The sequence below is a fragment of the Poecilia reticulata genome, chromosome 1 (genome assembly GCF_904066995.2).
Source record: "Poecilia reticulata chromosome 1, P_reticulata-male-v2, whole genome shotgun sequence".
Taxonomy (NCBI): domain Eukaryota; kingdom Metazoa; phylum Chordata; class Actinopteri; order Cyprinodontiformes; family Poeciliidae; genus Poecilia; species Poecilia reticulata.
In genome coordinates this window covers 16,561,032-16,580,815 of record NC_088830.1, presented here as the reverse complement: position 1 = coordinate 16,580,815, position 19,784 = coordinate 16,561,032, and the positions used below count along the sequence as shown (strand labels likewise).

Genomic DNA, 19,784 nt, shown 5'->3' with positions numbered 1-19,784 from the left:
CTTTCCAACAGACGTCGCCTGCATAGCAGTAATGAACATAACATAAAACATAACCATTATTATTGTTTACAACTGCAAAATAATAAATCAGCGCACAGCACATTACATCAGTGGCTTATTCACATGAATGTGTTTTATAAGGCAGAGGTCTTTTAACAAGTTCAACATGCTTGTGGGTTTAAGTGAGAGTCTGCACTGGTGACTATATGATTGTTTAGTTAACTTTAATGCCATACAGTATTGAATATTTTCATGTTTTCTCATATAACCAAAAATAACTTCACTATTTTCATAGTAAAAGACCAACACAAAGTAATAATTATTATAAAGTAGAAGGAAAATATGGGACTCACCCATTCATCTTTGCTAAATATCTCAAGCCAAGGCAGGGGAGACTCTGTGAACAGCACGTTTTGGCTTTGATTATTAATTAGATTTTTTTGTAACATAAATATGCTTTGACTTCTTAAAACAATTACATTTTATTTAGGAGTGCCAGATTGATGAAAGGCAGGATTTTTCTTTTTGTATAGTTTATGGGAAATTCAAAGGGCAAACGCTCAAAAACATAATATACATCTTATGTAAACCAATAGAAAACATAAGCCATTCAAAAACAGAGAAACTGAAGTAAATGAGTTACTTTATTAAATGTGGCTTCAGTTGTGAACCTGGAGGTGTGGATGCTGTAAACCGTTGTTTAGTTTTCTCATGAGTATTTACTTCCAATAGGCTTGGATTTGATCAAATGAAGATATCTGTGTATCAATATACATGTGTCATAGTGTTTTCTAACATTTGGAAAGGTTCCAGACTTTTCATTTGTTAATTTTAAAGGATAAATCAGTTGCCTTCATTTGTTTTGGTTCACCAACTTTGCCCACATTTAGGTGGCATGTTCCAATAAATACATTTCTCCTTCCTTCACTCTTTTTGTAATCAGGAGTAGCTCCACCATCTAGTGGTTGTATCAGAAATACGTCAGCTGTCAAAAACATTCCCCACTGGCAATAGAGTGTTTTCTGATGTAGTACGGAAAAGACCGTGCATGTTGCTTCAGTGTCAACACAAACAACTCCAAGCCAGTCATCTGAAGTTCATCCATATTAGGATAATGATGCTAATAAGGCTAATGACAAAAAAGGATGATCTTCTTTTCTTTCATGTTAGCCATGAAACAAGAACAACATCTCTGTTCCTTAGGACAGTGCTGAATGGATTTTGGCTTCAGAGGGTGGTTCATCTGCTTTGAAAATCCTTTTTCTTTTTTTTTTTTTTTTTTTTTATTCACATAAGAGAGGAGGCGACTGGAGCTAGTGAGAGAAAGCAGGCAAAGGATTGTTTGGAGTCAGAAACACATTTCAAAGGCTTCCCCAAAACCAGACTGCAAAATCTGAGATGAAACCAACTAATAAAGCGCCACACAGTAATAAATAATGCAACAAGAGGAAACAACATGAAAGATCTTTTCATCTCCTTACAGAGAGGAAACTGGAAGAAGAAAAGACGAGAATGTGTGTACACTGTTCTGTGGTTATTGGAGTTGTTTGTTGGACCTGCTTTAAAAGTTTCGGTCTCGAGAAGAAATGTATCTCTTTTTTAAAATTCTTGAAGACAACTTCTTTAAGGTTTACAGAAAAAAATGACCAAAGGAAAAGTTCTTATTTATTTTTAAGCCAAACCCAAAGACCTCTAGCATTTGGCCTCAGTCTCCTCACTTGTATTTACTCATCTTTAGACATCTTCAGTCGTGGGCTCTGATCTGAGATTCAGATTCGTTCATTAAGGGAGCTTTACTTACTTTTTTTTTTTAATCAAAGTTCCGTCTTGTAGACGATTTTCTAACCATAACTTCCCTGCCCTTATTAGTAGAAGAGCAGAGCTGAATCTTATGACTCAGTACACTCAAAAGGCAAAAAAAATAAATAAAAAAAATCCCCTTGCACCCACCCAAAATAGTTGTGTCCGCGATCTGACGGCTGAGGACGGAGATCAAACCAACCTCAAAGCAGGGGGGTCGAGACAAGAGCAACAAAAGAGTTTCCTCCCCGTTAAAATAGAGCAGACTTGAGTTGGATTGTAAAAAGAAGACGATCAAGCGATGACTGGAAGTGGGGTTATGACGTTGTTGTTGTTATTATTATTATTATTGGAAGCTGCATAAAGGATTTACAGATCTTAATGCTGCCTGTGAAAGCTGTGTTTGTGTGTTGGTGGAGGAAATGTAGACAGGACAGAAGCAAAATTACAGAAAGTGGAAGAGAATTTGTGCAACACTGACATCTTGCTGCCAGAAGTGTAAGCTGACTGTATGCGCTCAGAAATTTCCAACAAATGAATTCGAAAACCGACACTCGTGAATTGTACTTAACAACAAAATTAAAGAAGATTAAGTAGAAATAACCTGTGCTGCTTCATGGACTTTAAAATAAAGAAATGAGAAAAAAAAAACAGATGATAGAAGAACGTAAGGGACAAAAGGAAAGAACCACAGAAGGGCCATCCAAAAAAAAAAGTAATTAAACCAAATTTACTGAAAAACCAGACTTTCTTCAAGTTACTTGAAGACTTTGTACAAATAACTTATAGCTATCTCGATCCATGTTTCCTCTTTACTACTCTGAGTCTCTCCTGGATGTCTGACTTCCTCATTCTCTTTAAAGGAGACCCCAGACATCCTGTGGAGGAAACTCATTTCAGCCACTAGACGAGTGCAGGACTGTATATCAACTAGTAAACCGAGAGCCAGCCTTATGTTTAAATATGGTGTTCTCTATGAACAAATTCATTCATTCTTTTGTGTTCATCAAGGTTTAAACCTTGATGAACATAGAAGTTCAAAAACAAAAACACTGCTTATGTTCACCTGCAAATCATCTGGTGCATGAGGCAGAACTGAAGATGAGCCAGTTTTCATCTTCTGACAAATGGACCAACATCCATCGTTTAAAAGTGGTTTTCTTTTTGAAAATAAATAACATTCAGCATGCCTTTTTATTAGAGTGTAGATACAAATAGATGAATCGTTTTCAAGATTGATACTGATGATCTTATTAGAAATTGCTTTAAAACCCAAATCTGCCAGGGATTTGACCTAATTCTTCTAGCCTTGAATGAATCCGGACATAAACAACTTCAGGTGCGTAGTAGTGAATAACTATCGCCAGCAGGGGGCGACAAATACCTATTTTCATTCAACGAAATGTGACATTAGGTTATTTGTGTGAGCTAATCAGGTTGCGTCATTAAACTCAGTTTAAAAATATATATATTAAATGGTATGCCTATTTATAACTTCGACTTTGAATATATTTTACCTTCTATCTCGTTTACTGCGCAGTCAGGAAGGTTGAAAAGCAGAGTCTCGCACCCTGTAAACAGACTCTATTTCGCACAAGTGCAGGTGTGTAAATAGCGACGCCGACTCCAATATTTGTTTTCGGCTTGTGTCGTTGTAATGCAAACTTGAACTGGGTTTGTGTTTGACAGAGAGATGGAGAAGAGACGTGGAGGTAACAGTGCCAGAGAGAGCGAGAGCGCGACAGAGAAATTGGGGGAGAGAGAGAGAGAGAGAGAGAGAGAGAGAGAGAGAGAGAGAGAGAGAGAGAGAGAGATGGGATTGTTGATTGAGAAGATTACCGACGCTTAAGCACCTCACCCCGTCTCTTCGCATCACCTGCTCCGGGACCTACGTATGGACTAGCAGACGCTCCCTCTGATTTCTGCCGGAGGATGTGGTGCTCTGAAACCCCCAGGTGATATGGATTAACTGGCTTCTTCGCTGTCTGAGGAAGGTGCGGCTCTTTTGCGGCGACTCTCCAAGTTCTTCACCGTTACTAGGGCCGGTCGGGACGGTCCGCCCTGCGCTCAGGCGAGGATTATAGGACAGGAACAGCCGCTACTCGGTAAGGTCTTAAACCCTTGTTGTTATACAGCCAACTAGACCCACTAACCACAAGACAGAAAGTGCCTAAAATAGATTAGAATTGATCGCAATTGTGTTGGTTTTCTTTCAGCGCATCTCCGTAAGGGAAATGACAAAAAATAAAAATAAAAAATACAGGGAGAGAATAAAAATTAAGAGAAAAGATTACAAATAAGCTTCCACCGTTGTTTTGCTGGGTCGCACGGTGGTTCAGGTGGTGGCAATGTTGCCTCGCAGCAAGAAGGTCCGAGGTTCGAATCCCGTCCGTTGAGTCTCTCTGTATAGAGTTGACATGCGTGGGTTCTCTCCGGGTACTCCAGCCATCTCCCACAGTCCAATAACATCAACAATAGTGCTTGTGTTTACGTGCATGGTGGCGTGTCTCTGTGTTTTCCTGTGAAGAACAGCCAACAAGGTAAATACCCCACCTCCTGCCCATTGACCACCGGAGACAGGCTCCAGCCTCCCAGTGAGCCTGCGAGGATAAACAGTAGATGTTGCTCTGCTTATCACAAATGTGATAATTAGGTATTTATTATGAGGTTTATCTGTGCATTAAATGAAAAAAAGCATCCACAAACCTCTTATGCAGAGCTAATAAATAAATAAATAAATGATCTTCAGTTTCCCTACCCCTACTCCTCCATGAGAGTCAGTGCAGCTTTAGGTGAGAGCTGCCAATCTTTCATAAACTTACCTCAGTCAAGTAAGCAACGATGGGTAACCAAAAAGTGCTATGTTGACTTTTTATACCCTGGAACTATCTGACCGATCAAACTATTCAGTTCAGTTTATATAGCACCAATTTGCAGCAAATTTCTTGAGACACTTTTCTTGAGACAACAGGTTCAATACATATTAATTTACATACAGTACATACAGGAGTCCTAAGTAAATGATACCAATTTATTCCAATTCAGTATAATCATATAGTCACATTTGAGTGCATTTTCCTAAATAAAAGAGAAAAAATTATCATTTGAGATCAACTGAAAACAGATATATTTTTTAGGTGGAGTTGAAAAAACTACAAAATGAGAATAAAGTCGAATTTCAGGTAGGAATTTGAAACTAAAGTACTGAAGTTGTATTTCACCTCCCTAGTATCTGACACTGACTTCATATTGATATTATCAATATTTTGAATTTATCCACCCACCTATAGTTTTAGACACTCAAAAGCGTATGGGCAAAACTACTCACTCCTTAAACAAATCTAAGTAAAAACTTACGTTTAGTCCTCGTGTAGCTCCTACAGGTTTCTGATGCACCTTAAACCAGCGGGGACACAAAGCAACCTTAGAAGCAGGTGACACAACAAAATCCCACGTTTGTACTCCAGAGACAGCTGCTGTCATTTAGTCCCGTCAACTCTGGCAAAATGAGAACACTCGCTACATCGTCTCTCCGAGGTGGCAATACCTAGTTTGTCTTAAGGGGTAAAACACACCTACCATGTAAAGAAAACATTACCGTGCTCACACATTATCCAATCAGCTTACTTCTCAATAATCATCTAGTCAAATAATCAAATCAAACTAGCCAGAGGAACTGCTGTGCATCACACAACATTATGGATGTATTAGTTCTTTTTTTGCCCCTCACAATTAGACTCACAAGAAGATAACTGAAAAATGGATAGTAAAGTAGAGAATTATTAAACTGGATTTTAACATCCATTAAAAGTGTCTTTATTAGATATAACATAGAACGGTGCAAACGAGCCTATAAACAAATGCCATGTGAGCATCCTGTCCAGTTAGCTATCACTACTGGTCCCTCGTCAACATCTTTATCCATTTCCTAACAATCGTAAGAACACAATTTTAACTTAATTATCAGGGGTCATAATGTTGTGCCTAATTGATCTATTTGTATGTAAAACACTAGAAGTCGTCATGAGGGTAGATCTACATCAGTCATTAGATACAAAGACACTCAGACTATCACTGGCGGCTCTCGCAGCAAGCGAGTCAGTCATTTCACTGTGTTCAACCACTGCTGAAGAATTGATGAACAGATTCATAGTACATACTCTGTGTGAAATGCGTTTTACTAATGCATCACTGCGCATGCTCACACACACACGCACACACGCACACACACACACGCACACACACACACACACACACACACACACACACACACACACACACACACACACACACACACACACACACGCACACGCACACACACATCTACAAGCGCATGCATCTTACGATCGCATATTTTGCTCCATCATGCTGGAATACACTGCGTTGTTTCCACTGTGTCATGATAAGAAACGTGATCTCGTGCTCTGCGTGAATAGCTCGACTCCATCTGTACACTGACTGTATGTCCCAACCTCAGAGGAGGTTATTACCGTCCTGTACTTTGTGCAGGGATGTTAATGAAAACTGAGTCCTGACACTCAAGAGCTGAAACAGAAGAAGAGCGAGGCTGCACGGCTGCATTCTGACGGCCCTTCCTGCTCGGCTTTACTCATTTATGATGTTATTTTTAGGTCGGGCTACATTTTTGATGCTTCTTATTTGTCAAGTTTAATACTGAGACATAACTGGATGCTGTGTGCACGTCAGACTCTTTGTTTCTCTGCGCGCAAGCATTCTTGTGCTCACTCGTGGTAAAAATGCATTTTTGCATATTTTATCTGTCTTTCGGCAGCGTGTCGCCGTTCATGGTTAAACGTTTATATCTGTTACTGTATTAAAAGCTGTGGGACTCGTAGCATTAAAAGTAGCAACGACTTCCCCAGATTGGTTCTGCAATGTACTGAGATCGCCCCATAACTTTTTTTTTTACAAATTAGATTTGAAAGCTATGCTTTGTGAAATTGTTTTCAACGTTTTATCGTCATTTATGACGATCAGATATATCTGATCTTTCCCACAGCTTGTCAGACAAACAGTGAATCTGTAGAGAACTTTCTGTAATGAGGTCCAAAATATTTTAGATTGACCCTAATCTCTTATCAAGACAACATTTATAGTCAAGTTTGACTTCTATCTGCAATACCTGATTAAGGGCTTCCCTGACAGCAGCAAGGATAGTTCCAGAAGTGCTTTTCACTGATAAATGTTTAAAAATAAACTATACATCATTCCTGACTGAATGGAAACTTCTGATTTTACATCAGTAGGACAAATCAAGATATTAATTGGCATTAGAGGGAATCTGTGTAAAACTTTTATTAAAAAAATACACACGGCTTGATAACTGGAAATCCTCTTTTTAATATAATTCTTTTCAGGTGAGTCTTTGTTATGAATTCTGACACATATGTACAAACTGTGTTTGAAAGAAAAATCACAGCTATGGAGGAGTTACCTTTCAACTACTACAAATAAATTGTTTTGGGTAAAAACCATGTATTTAGATATGCAATCTGTTACAACCTCCGGACAAATAAGTTGACAGAGTCCCTGCAAATATGAAACAAGTTTTTATTAATTGTCTCAAAAGTTTCTATCAGAGAAAGGGGTCATTAGGTTGTACCAAATCTAAGAAACAAATAAAACAACATGGTCTAACAGAGATCTAGTTTGTGTGAAAACAAAGAATAACCCAGATATTCCTATCTAACAAAAAAAAAAAACTCACCAAAAAATTTACATGGGTAGGATCCACAAACTTACCTAGAGGGTTTAAGGAAAAATGGACTCCCCACAAACCTGCAAGCAGAAGAAAACACACCTGAGCAGCAATGCAGGTGTGCAGAACAGCCATCAGCGAGGAGGAGGAGAGGCCCAGTCTTCTTCTTCTGTGTAATGGCCAGTGGTGGAGAAAGTACTCAAAAAATGTACTTAAGTAAAAGTACAAATACACAGACACAAATGTACTCAAGTAAAAGTAAAACTACCACATTAGCATTTGTACTTAAGTAAAAGTAAAAAAGTACTGGCTTTTAAAAATACTTAAGTATTAAAAGTAAAAGTGCTTGCTGAATGGATTACCTAATCGCTAATATCATTAAGTGTCCCGATCATATTTAATTTTAATACATTAGAAAACAACCTGCTGAATACTATTAATCAATCATTAATCATTTTGTCTAGATTAATGTCAAGTTGTCAAAACAAAGACATTTTCAATAATGTCAACTTTGTATTAAAAGTGTCATGATTTACTGAATGACGCTTTATGACAACAGTCATAAATATTTATGAAGACTTATTCATGTCCATGACAGATGTTTATGACGGTGTCATGTCAGTCTTATTCACCTGCCTTCAAATAAAGTGTTACCGGCTGGGTTTATGTAGCATTTGATTTTAACAAAATATTTATACCTGTATTTCATAAAAATAATGGTAGACTTTCGGCATTTATTTTGAAGTATGTTGATCCTGTTTACAACTATGATTTTCATGTTCAAAAGCAATTTTTTATGTTCCATCTTATAGAAATAACTTAACAAAACTGTTTATTTGACTTCAAAGACTAGAGTCAAAATTGCTTTACATTTAATTTATACGTTGAAAATTTGTATAGTAAAATGCAATAAATTAGTTGTGATGTACAGAAGATAAACAATAGCAAGCTCAAGAATATGTTTAGCTCTTAATATATAATAGTAAAGGTTAATTATAAAGACTAGATGACGTCAATTTATGGTCTTAAATTGCAAAATAAAGTCTGCAAATTGATTGCAGAATGGTTTCATTTTTACATCACTTTGCATGAGCTACTTTCAAACTAAGTGTTTTGTGTTCTACAACTACATTTCCTGTGGACTTAGAATTTAATTTTGTTTCAAAATTATGTTAAGAATATATTAAATACATTAACTTTAATATATTTTACACTATAATTAACATATGGTATAGAATACAGACTTCAATGGTTTGGAGGACAAAAGTATTTGGAAATGTCCAAGGTTTTTTTTAAAAAAAGTTTGTGAATGCATCACAAAAGACAGAGTAAAAAGAGAATTTCAGTTTTGGGTTAACTAAATATTGGTAAATTTGACATAAAAACTGTTAAATTAGGGAATTTTTTTTGATGGAAATTCTGAAAAAAATAAATAAAAATAAAAAATACAGAAAATGTCCTGGTAATTCTCTGCCATGATATTTTCAATGTTTTTTATAGAATTTCCATCAGAAGTTTCCCGTAATTTAACAGTATTTTATTTCAAAGTTTTCCATAAAAAAACAGGGAAATGTCCTGGTAATTTCTGTCAGTACACTTTCTCGTTTTTTATGGAATTTCAGCAGAATTTTTCCATAATTTAAGTTTTTTTCCCCATAATTTAACATAAACTGTTAAATTATGGCCCACCACCACTTCAGGTGACATTTCCCATATTCTCAAACTCAAAGCTTGACATGTATGGGGCAACGTGAGAGCTCATCTACTGACTGACTACATAAACTAAAAGCTGGATCATAGATATTTTTAATAAGCGTATTTGTGAGCCTGCCTCTTTTTATTAAATTGAAATTAATTTTAGATTTTGTATGACTTTTTCTCAGATTAACTTAGAAAACGAGTTGTTATTATTACAGGTTAGTTTTCTAAACAACAAAAAAGTATCTGCTAGGGAAGCTCAAAAATGAAAAATTGGACTGATATTGATATCCGATAGTAACACTGCTGTTATGCCAGATTTACCAATTCGTTATTTTGTCAGTTTTTTTTATATGATTACTCGATTAATAGTAAGAATAATCGATAGATTACGCGATTACTAAAATTTTTGCTTACAATAGCCCTAATTATATAAATAAAATAGCATTTATAGGTGGATCGGGGGGATTAATTCTCTCCTTCACCCCCCTCCTTCTACACCCAGACCTCCTCCCCCTTCTTGCAATTCGCTGTCCGGCCGCCCCCCCCCACCCAGCACTCAACGGTCAACGGTACGCTAGACCGGCCCCACCCTCTTTGACCCCTCACATATACCTCTACATTGAGGGGGGACTAGTGTACCTCTCCTCCTCCCCCTTCTTGCAATTCGCAGTCCGTCTGCCCCCCCCAGCACTTAATGGTTCGCTAGACTGGCCCCACCCTTTTTGACCCCTCACATCTACCTCTACATTGAGGGGGGGCTAGAGTACCTCTCATGGTACACTAACCCCCCCGAATGTCTCTGCTTCGCCCCCCTCTTTCTACATACAGCCAGACCTCCTCCCCCTTCGTGCAATTCGCCGTCCGTCTGCTCCCCCCAGCACTTAATGGTTCGCTAGACTGGCCCCACCCTTTTCGACCCCTCACATCTACCTCTACATTGAGGGGGGGCTAGTGTAACTTCATGGTACACTAACACCCCCAATGTCTCTCCTTCGCCCCCTCCTTCTACAGCCAAACCTCCTCCCCTTCTTGCAATTTGCCGTTCATCCGCCCCCCAGCACTCAACGGTACGCTAGACCGCCCCACCCTCTTTGACCCCTCACATCTATCTCTACATTGAGGGGGGGCTAGTGTACCTTCATGGTACACTAACCCCCCCAATGTCTCTCCTTTGCCCCCTCCTTCTACAGCCAAACCTCCTCCCCCTTCTTGCAATTTGCTGTCCGTCCGCCTCCCCAGCACTCAACGGTACGTTAGACCGGCCCCACCCTCTTTGACCCCTCATATCTATCTCTACATTGACGGTGGGCTAGTGTTCCTCTCATGGTACACTAGCCCCCCCTCAATGTCTCTCCTTCGTTCAATCCTTTGCTTCCCCCGCCCCCACCTCTCTAACGATACGTCAGCCCCCCACCTTCTCTCCTTCTTCGAACCCCTTCTAGACTCCCAGTGGGCCATCGTTCCCTCGGCCTCCAATTCTGATTCTTCGGGTCAATCTACCCGTCTTGCTCTCACTGTAACAACGGATGACTAAAGGTTTCCGGTATTCTCAGATTGAAAACTTGCAAGCAATCTTTAAGGCCATAATCATCCGCTCTGATAAGTTGCGAAGTTCTGCTGAGGAACAGTTTTGACACTTCTGACAAGGTGTCACTACGTTGGTGAGATTAGGCATGAGGACTCAGAGGTCTGTCGTGAGTCGGAGACAGGTCCTGACTCAGAGACAGGTCATAACTCTGAGGCAGGTCCCGACTCTGAGGCAGGTCCCGTCTCAGAGGTCGGTCCCGTCTCGGGGACGGGTCCCGACTCAGAGGCAGGTCCCGTCTCAGAGGCAGGTCCTGTCTCAGAGGCCGGTCCCGTCTCAGAGGCCGGTCCCATCTCAGAGGTCGGTCCCGACGCTGAGGCGGGTCCTGACGCTGAGGCCGGTCCCGTCTCAGAGGCCGGTCCCGTCTCAGAGGTCGGTCCCGTCTCGGGGACGGGTCCCGACTCAGAGGCAGGTCCCGTCTCAGAGGCAGGTCCCGTCTCAGAGGCCGGTCCCGTCTCAGAGGTCGGTCCCATCTCAGAGGTCGGTCCCGACGCTGAGGCGGGTCCTGACGCTGAGGCGGGTCCTGACTCTGAGGCGGGTCCTGACTCTGAGGCAGATCCTGACTCGGAGACGGGTCCTGACTCGGGGACGGGTCCTGACTCGGGGACGGGTCCCATCTCGGAGACGGGTCCCATCTCAGAGGCAGGTCCCATCTCAGAGGCAGGTCCCATCTCAGAGGCAGGTCCCGTCTCAGAGGTCGGTCCCGTCTCAGAGTTCTGTCCTGACTCGGTGACAGGCCCTGACTCTGAGGCAGGTCCTGACACTGAGGCTGGTCCTGACGCTGAGGCGGGTCCTGACGCTGAGGCAGATCCTGACTCGGAGACGGTTCCTGACTCGGAGACGGTTCCTGACTCGGGGACGGGTCCTGACGCTGAGGCGGGTCCTGACGCTGAGGCGGGTCCTAACGCTGAGGCGGGTCCAGACTCTGAGGCGGATCCAGACTCGGAGACGGGTCCTGACTCGGGGACGGGTCCTGACTCGGAGACGGGTCCTAACTCTGAGGCGGGCCCTGACTCTGAGTTCGGCCCTGACTCCTCCAAGTCAGTACCAACCTCTGAGTTGGCCAAATTTAGAGGCCCAGCTAAGTGTGGACTAAACACATTTGATCCACTCTTGGTGGGCTCTTGCCTCTCTTCTTCGTCTGGATTGTCTCCACAACCCGCAGCCTTTTTGATGAGGCCCCATGCCTTTTGAAGAAAGGTGTCTTTGAGATTGATTTTTCGTGGTCGTGCAAGGGTTCTTTTAAAGCATTCCACAACCTTGTAAATCACTAGTGGGTTGTTGCTTTTGATCATTTTGAAGAGCAGTTCTCTAACTGCGTCTTCATTGCCCCAGAGAAGTTGCAGGATGTCTCGGCAGGCTTTTTTTTCCATTTTGTCATAAAAGACAAAATCTATATCCTTGACTTCTTTCCATATTTTGGGAGCAAGCTTTCTCTGGACCGGTTCGGTGTCCTTCCTTTTGTAATGCCCATAGCTAGATCTGTAACTGGACTTGTAAATCAATCTCCAAAGAATATTTTGAACCATAACTCTCCTTTCTTCTTCTGTTCCATGTCTGAATCCCATCCTGTTTGCGTCCCTCAAAAATTGTTCAGGGTCCATGGTTTCCTGAGTATAATCTTCACTCAGGCAGTTTTCATCTGCGTACAAGTCTTCAGTTGGAAAAAAAGTCTTTCGGATCTTTCTTTTGGTAGACGCTAACATTTTCTTTGGAGGAACAGGATTCTCCAGGTGCTTTTTGAATTTTTCCACGATGACTTGGTGTCCTTCTGGGTGTTCCAGTAGTGCGATTAAATGCAGTCCACTGGCAAAGTGGAATGCATCTCTCGCAAGACTCTGGAAAATCCTTTCACCAAGCTCTTCTGAAACCTCAGAGAGTACATTCACATTTATATCTCCAGTTTTTCTCAAAAGTAAGATCAAAATTTTGCTATGTTGTTCCTCAAAGACTTGTCGGACAAGATGCAGAGTTGGTCCATCTGCAGCCTTTTCAATCACTTCCCACAAAAGTTCACTGAGAAAGTTTCTCTTTTTGTAATCTGGGCTTCTTTGACCAGGATGAACTTTGCTGGACAATGTCTTTTTCACTTTCGTCCAAAAAGAAACCTTAGGTTTCACATCCATTTCTTTCTGTGGGCTTTCGTCGTTCATCTTTATTGTGCTGAGCTAAAACGTCCAAATGAATCTCGAGTTGACTGACTTGTTAACTGATTTGTGGTAACTGATCAAAGAATTAACTGATCAGTTGGTGATGTCATGGACTCTATGACATCATAAAGTCATCCTCAGAAGGGCCTCATGACACATACATCATTTGACGTCATGCTGATGACATCATTGTCAGCAGCATGGCAACTGTTGCTAAGGGTAAAAATAGCACGCAGTGAGCATGCGCTCTGAAAAAAAAATTAATCTGTGGCTACTAAATGCATTATTCCCGCAAGTCTGAACTGGCAGTGATTTGCGCAGCTTAACAGGAGGGGCCAGGGAACCATTGGCCCCTCCACTTACCGCCCACTCATTTTTATTTGTTATTTGGGTTCCATCTCCTAACAGGCATAAAGCAAATGTCAGTGGAACCACAACATGACCTGGGCCGGTCTATCAGTCAAACAAACCTCTTGTGATGCCCACTGGTGTGTGAAAAAAAAGTAAAAAAAAGGAGCATTTAAATGTTTATGGGGTTATGATGATAATAATCATAATAATCATAATAATAATAATAATAATAATATTTTACTTGTTAACAGGGGTTAAAGATGATGGGTGCAGTAACGGTGTTTCACCGGTATGTGGTGCATGGGAACTCTGAGCTGCCAGTTGCTCTGCAGTTTCTCATAAGCTGAGAGAAATTGGAGTAACAGACTGCGTCTCCCGTGTGCTAATTTACTTGAGGTGAGAATAACCCTCAAGTTTATTTTAACCAGTGGTGGAGAAAGTACTCAAAAAATGTACTTAAGTAAAAGTACAAATACACAGACAAAAATGTACTCAAGTAAAAGTAAAACTACCACATTAGCATTTGTACTTAAGTAAAAGTAAAAAAAAGTACTGGCTTTTAACAATACTTACGTATTAAAAGTAAAAGTGCTTGCTGAACGGATTACCTAATCGCTAATATCATTAAGTGTCCCGATCGTATTTAATTTTAATACATTAGAAATGTGCCATTTTAATGAACAATGCCACAGATAAAGCATGTTTTTATTATGTTTACAGTATGTGATTACTTACTATGTGATTCTATGCATCATACTTTTAGGGATGGAAACATCTTGTCTCCTGTCCTAACATAACATGAACTTCACTTTTTTTTTGCTACTAGTGGCTTTTATTTTTAAAGAAATCCAACAGAAAGTGGATGGAAAGAAGGTGGGTGGGAGAGGACAGGCAACCAAGGAGCCAGTAGCAGAGTTGTAGTCAAGGTCACCGACCCAAGACCAAGTCAAGACCAGCACCCCGCGCTACGTGACACAAAAAATTAACTTTTACTTATCAAAATTGCTTCTCAAATTGATCTGAAAGATCCACATTCCCATAAAAAAACTAGTTATTAAATACTTAAGAGCTTAAATAAATGCAATCAGTAAAGATCCGTCCAGAAGAATCGGATCGTTCCTGAATGTACCAGCGTTGTCCCATATTTGCAACACCTCAGTCAACACCTCCACACAATAATTCAGGGCATGAATGACAACTTTTTTTCATCGCAGATGCAACATGTGTGTCTACGTCAGTACAGCTAGCTTTGCTAGCATCACGTCCACAGATCTTACCTTTCTTTAAGCTTTCCTTCCAAGTGACGCTAAAAGTTGGACGAAGTCCCCACGTCTGTAAAAGCGAAGCGCTGCTGGTTTTACACGTAGCCATATCAATTTATGTAGCGCTATTATATTACTGATGATTAGACTCGCTCAGAGGAAACCACTGCGCATGTCTGGAGCTTCGCGTGCGAGTAAAGGTGGAGGCGATGGGTGACAACAGACACGTAAGTTACGATATTGCTCGGATTTTACGGCGCCACCTTACGTCCCTGAACTTCACATTTTAACGGAAAAAAAGAGCAACGCGACTTGGATGTAACGAGTAACGCGACAGTTTTGTAGAAATGTAGTTAAGTAGAAAGTACAGATACTTACTGTAAAATGTAGTGGAGTAAAAGTAGAAAGTATCCATTATTAAATCTACTTAAGTAAAGTACAGATACACGAAAATTGTACTTAAGTACAGTAACGAAGTACTTGCACTTCGTTACTTCCCACCACTGGTAATGGCAGATGAAATCCATAAAGGTTTATTACCGCCACTTGAAGGTACAAGATCTAATAACTTCTTAAACCTGTTTCCCACTGCCCTGATAAAAACCCTCTACTACACTTTGCTTTGTACAGAGGGTCTTGGCTCTTGGCTGTTGAGAAACTATTGCATCCTGGAGGACTGGATTCTGCTGATGTTTTAAATTTGACCCAATTGCTAATGGTTGCCTGTTTTGCATTAAATTATCATAATTTACAAAATCATGCAAAGTTAGCACTTCTAATGGGCTTTTAATGCAACTTTTAGAGCAACTTTGCATTAAAAGTGTCATTATTTACTGATTGACACTTCATGACAACTGTCATAAACATTCATAAAGGCTTCTTTATGTTCATGACAGATGTTATGTCATGTTTATGACAGTGTCATGTCAGTCTTATGCACACCCCTTCAAATAAAGTGTTACCAAAACTCCAAATGAATGCCAACCTGCATTCTGATCCTGAGGGTGGATTACCTGATCTGGGCACATTTGCAGTTGCTTTAGACGACCTTCGCTTGTAGATCTGTTTTCCATACAGTGGAATGGATAAATTCAAGTTCTTTAAAGGCCTCTTTAAATCTCTTTTCAGACTCATAACCTGCTCCAATCCTCTCTCTGAAAGCCTCAGACAGCTCGTTTGCTCTCACTGCAACAGTCTAGAGCACACCGACTGCTTAAATTGTTGTTGTCTGTATGGCTCAATATGTTGGAACACGCATACTTTTTCCAAGAGCATCTATTTTCACATGACTGCATAATGTATGGAGAAAACCTTGTTTGAAATTTGACTTTTTGGGTTGCCTTAAAAAAAATCTATGTTTAAAAACTGGAATGTGGGCTTAATGAAAAGCATGTTTAATACCTGCTTAAAGGCGTCTTATTTCCAAATCTGGCAGCCAAGCCTTATTGGGATGTATATTCTAATTTATTTAATATGACTACTTGTGGGACAAACCTTTCATTCGCCTCTGTGAGGCTAATACAAGAATAAACATGCAGTTCACAGTGTGCATCGAACCAAGAACAGTTAAGTGCTGGAAAGATCAAATGGGACGTTATAAAAAGAAATCAGCGCCATTAATGGACTTGAGTTAAAAGAGCCAGTCTAATTGCCCACATGTTTGTGAATCTACACTAAGCTATTATTCGTGGAAAAGTCAGAGGGTTTTTTGCTAGGAAAACCTTTAGAATGATGACTCAAAGTAGTTTACAGAGCCACTTGTGAGTTGAATAAATAAGAAAACAGTTTGCAGCACTGCTAAAATGAAAAGGCGGCCACTGGATTTATAATGGATTTATACTGTTTCTGAATATTCAGACATTTTTACAGATTAAAAGTCTAATGGATGTGGCCTTTAAATTGAACCCACAATCTTTTTTCATTAATTTTTTTTGATTAAGTAAACTAAATATTCAGCAAACAGCTGGAGGTACAATGGAACAGCTCAGAATAAGCATATTCACATGTGAGTAAACCAGAAACTTGAAAGTTTGTGTCTAACCTGACTGAGCAAGCAGTAATAATTTCAGTCTCTAGATTAGCAGTTCTCAACGTGGGCGGTACCGCCCCACAGGGGGCGTTCAGAGGACGGCAGGGGGCGCTGGCGGACATTTTTACAAAAGGGGGGCACTGGGATTCCTTTGGGGGGCGTTTGGTCGAAGGTAAACTTGACACCTTTAAATGCACAACAATGCCAGTTTAGACTTTGAGCAACTTGCTAAAACTGTATTGTGTAACATTAAACCATGCTTGGCTGCAACTGTATCGATGGCAGCTCTTCTTCTATTCAGAATAGCTTTTGACGCAGCTTCGTGATCCTGCTCCTAGTAGCTTCACTGCATCAGTTCAGCGTTACACCGGCTGATGGCGTTGCTGTGATACACTTTGTCTGGTATTTTTGAACATATGTTTTGGCAGTTCTGTGATCATGTTAAGCAGCAACTTATATTAAAAAGTGTTTTATTTCCGTCTGGATGCTGCCCGCTTCCATGGAAGGACAACAGAAAATCGCTCTTATAAACATGTAATTACTAAAACCACGATACCCTCTCTTAGTATCCCTCTGAAAAATGAACCCATTTAAATAAAGAAATCCCTCCAAGGGTGATACCACGATAGAGGGCGTTCATCTTATAGCGTTAACACCGGTGCTGTTAGTGGTCCGGTATGAAACGGGGGTGATAGAACAACGGTACCACAGCGCTTTTAAATTTCAATAATCAGAATGCAGAAATTGTTTCCATTGTTTTAAAAGGTTTATGTCAGTCTGCCTTTTTCCCATCGATACGCTTCCCGACCGCCCTGCACCTTAGGGGTTAAAAAAAAAAAGACGCATTGCGCAAAACTCTGAAACAGGAGAAGCGGGACATAAAACGGAGCGACGAACTAGATGTGAATTATGGCATAAAAACAGAGAATCCGACCCTGAACAGTGAAAAATCAACACATGATGTGAAACACATGAAAACATGACGATTAGGCGGCGCAGCAGGTGATGAGTGAAGATTACTGAGCGTCAATAAATGATAAAATAAATGTAGCAACAGGAAAGAAACTAAAGTGGACATAGCAATAAACCAAGAGAGGATAATACTAATCAAAGGAAACTAAATGGAAATGAATGAAGAACAAAATGCAAGAATAAACTAAGAAACTAAAGTAAATACAGAGGAATAAACTGGTATGGCAAGACCTTTCGAGCAATAATTTATACAGAGGACTGTATGGCAAGAATAAACAGACACTATTTCCAGATAAAAGGTAAAATAATATTGTTGAAATGTCATGGATTTGTTGAGACCATATCTAGTACTGAGAATAAATATATCTTACAGACCATAACAGTAAAGAACTGATCACTTATTTATGTTTTTAATTAGATTTGATATTTTTGTTTCTTCAATATTATTTTTCATGTCAGTGTTAATGTCATGAGGCTCCATGACACTTTCAATTTGACTCATTAGGATTTGATCAACAACCAAAGTTGTTCTTTGTAATTTCTGTCCAGTAAAACTATTAATCTATAAATCAATAGAGAGGTCTATATAAAGATATAATCCATGTTTCTGTCTCATATTTGTATGGCATTAAAAGGACCTGGAACTTTTGTTTTTCCACTGAAAGCTCTGGTTTGCACATTAAATGCCATGTGGGTGAAATTTTATGGATGATACTCTGATGTCCCATTCTCCTGAAGGCATCACAGAGCTGCACCACCAGAAACCGACAGAAACACTGAAGAGAAGAAGAGTTATGATTAATGTAGTTACAGTTCTATCCATGTTTTAATGTTGCAGAGCTCAGTCTTTTTGCAAATAGTTCAGAGTTTAAACTTGCATTGCTGTACATCTTTTATCTGCTCATTTTGTGGAATATTTAACAACTAGAAAATGGCAAAGAACAAGAATATTTTTTTCACTTTGATTGGCTGCTGTTAGGCCTACAGATTTTAACTTGAATGTTCATTGCATTTGTCGTAGACACCTGTGAAAATAATTTCTATTCCCATGACTTTTTTGTTCCCTGGGAAATTATTTTTGATGATAAATACAGAAACAAGCATAAAAATGAAAACATCTACAATAGTAATAGTAATATAAATGATAAAATAATAGTCAGTGCAAAGTAGCCTACAAATTCTTTGGTGGGGGGCGGTGAGGGACCTGGATAAAGGCTAGGGGGGCGCTGGCCCAAAAAAGGTTGAGAAACACTGATCTAGATGTAAAGAGCTAATTCCCAAAACATTTCCAAATATATTTGCAGCAATTATTACTTCCACCATGTAGTAGGGCCGAATGCAAAAGCACACAGCAGTTTTTTATAGTTTACATAATGGGGAAAAAAAAACATTTTCTTTTCATTTTACATTTACAGTATGTCCTACTGTGTGCCGACTTACCAAGTAAAACCCCAATAAAACACTTTAAAGTCTGTAGTTATAGCATGAATGTAAAAATCTTAAAGCAGCACGAGCATTTTGAATCATATGTGATGGTCAAGTATCTGCAAAAAATAAATCCAAAATAATCAATCTGGTGAAATAAACAGCTCAGTTTTTTTGTTTTTTTAAAAAATCTATATCTTTCAGCGAGGTTAGGACAAACATACTGATACAGAGTATTAGATATTTGTTGAAGTTTCTCTATGTGTTTGGCTGGCAGATGAGCACTAGCCGAAATCCAGAGTTGGTTATTTTCTGTATATTATTTGTTTAAAATTGTAAAAAAAAACAACTGTTTTTGTGGTGTAGTTTTGTAGATTGTTCTGTTTTTCTCCTGATTCTTGCTTTTGTAGCAGCGAAATGTGAAACTTGAGAGACACACATCCATTCACGTCTTCGAATGACCGCGAGCTGCCTGAGGCAGTATTTACTGGAGTCTTCCACCAGTAAATGTCGTTAGGTGACATGGATTATGTGTGTTTGTTTGTGTGCTTGTATGTCTGTCTAAACGGTGATCTGCTAATCGGATTGCTTCCTCTAAAGATGAACATAGTCAAGGTGCAGTCAGAGGTCAGGGGTAGACCTGTGTGTCGTTTGCGGCAAGTGCTCTGAGATGACTTTTGTTGTCCATTTGTACAACATAAGTGCAGTAAATAAAACTGGCATTAAGCTTAAATCTTTATATCACCTGCACATTTACATGTGATTAAATTCTGTTCAATTTAGTCACACA

At 39.8% G+C, this 19,784-nt stretch overlaps 1 protein-coding gene across 1 annotated transcript in view; it reads left to right on the top strand.

Annotated features, from left to right (window-relative positions):
- The first annotated feature begins 1,595 nt into the window (after window positions 1–1,595).
- Window positions 1,596–19,784, top strand: part of frmpd1a (FERM and PDZ domain containing 1a) — a 47,887-nt gene continuing 29,698 nt past the window's right edge. The window contains exon 1 of the mRNA XM_008407312.3: window positions 1,596–3,905. The gene's annotated coding sequence lies outside the window, so the exon portion shown is untranslated. The remainder of the gene's footprint in view (window positions 3,906–19,784) is intronic.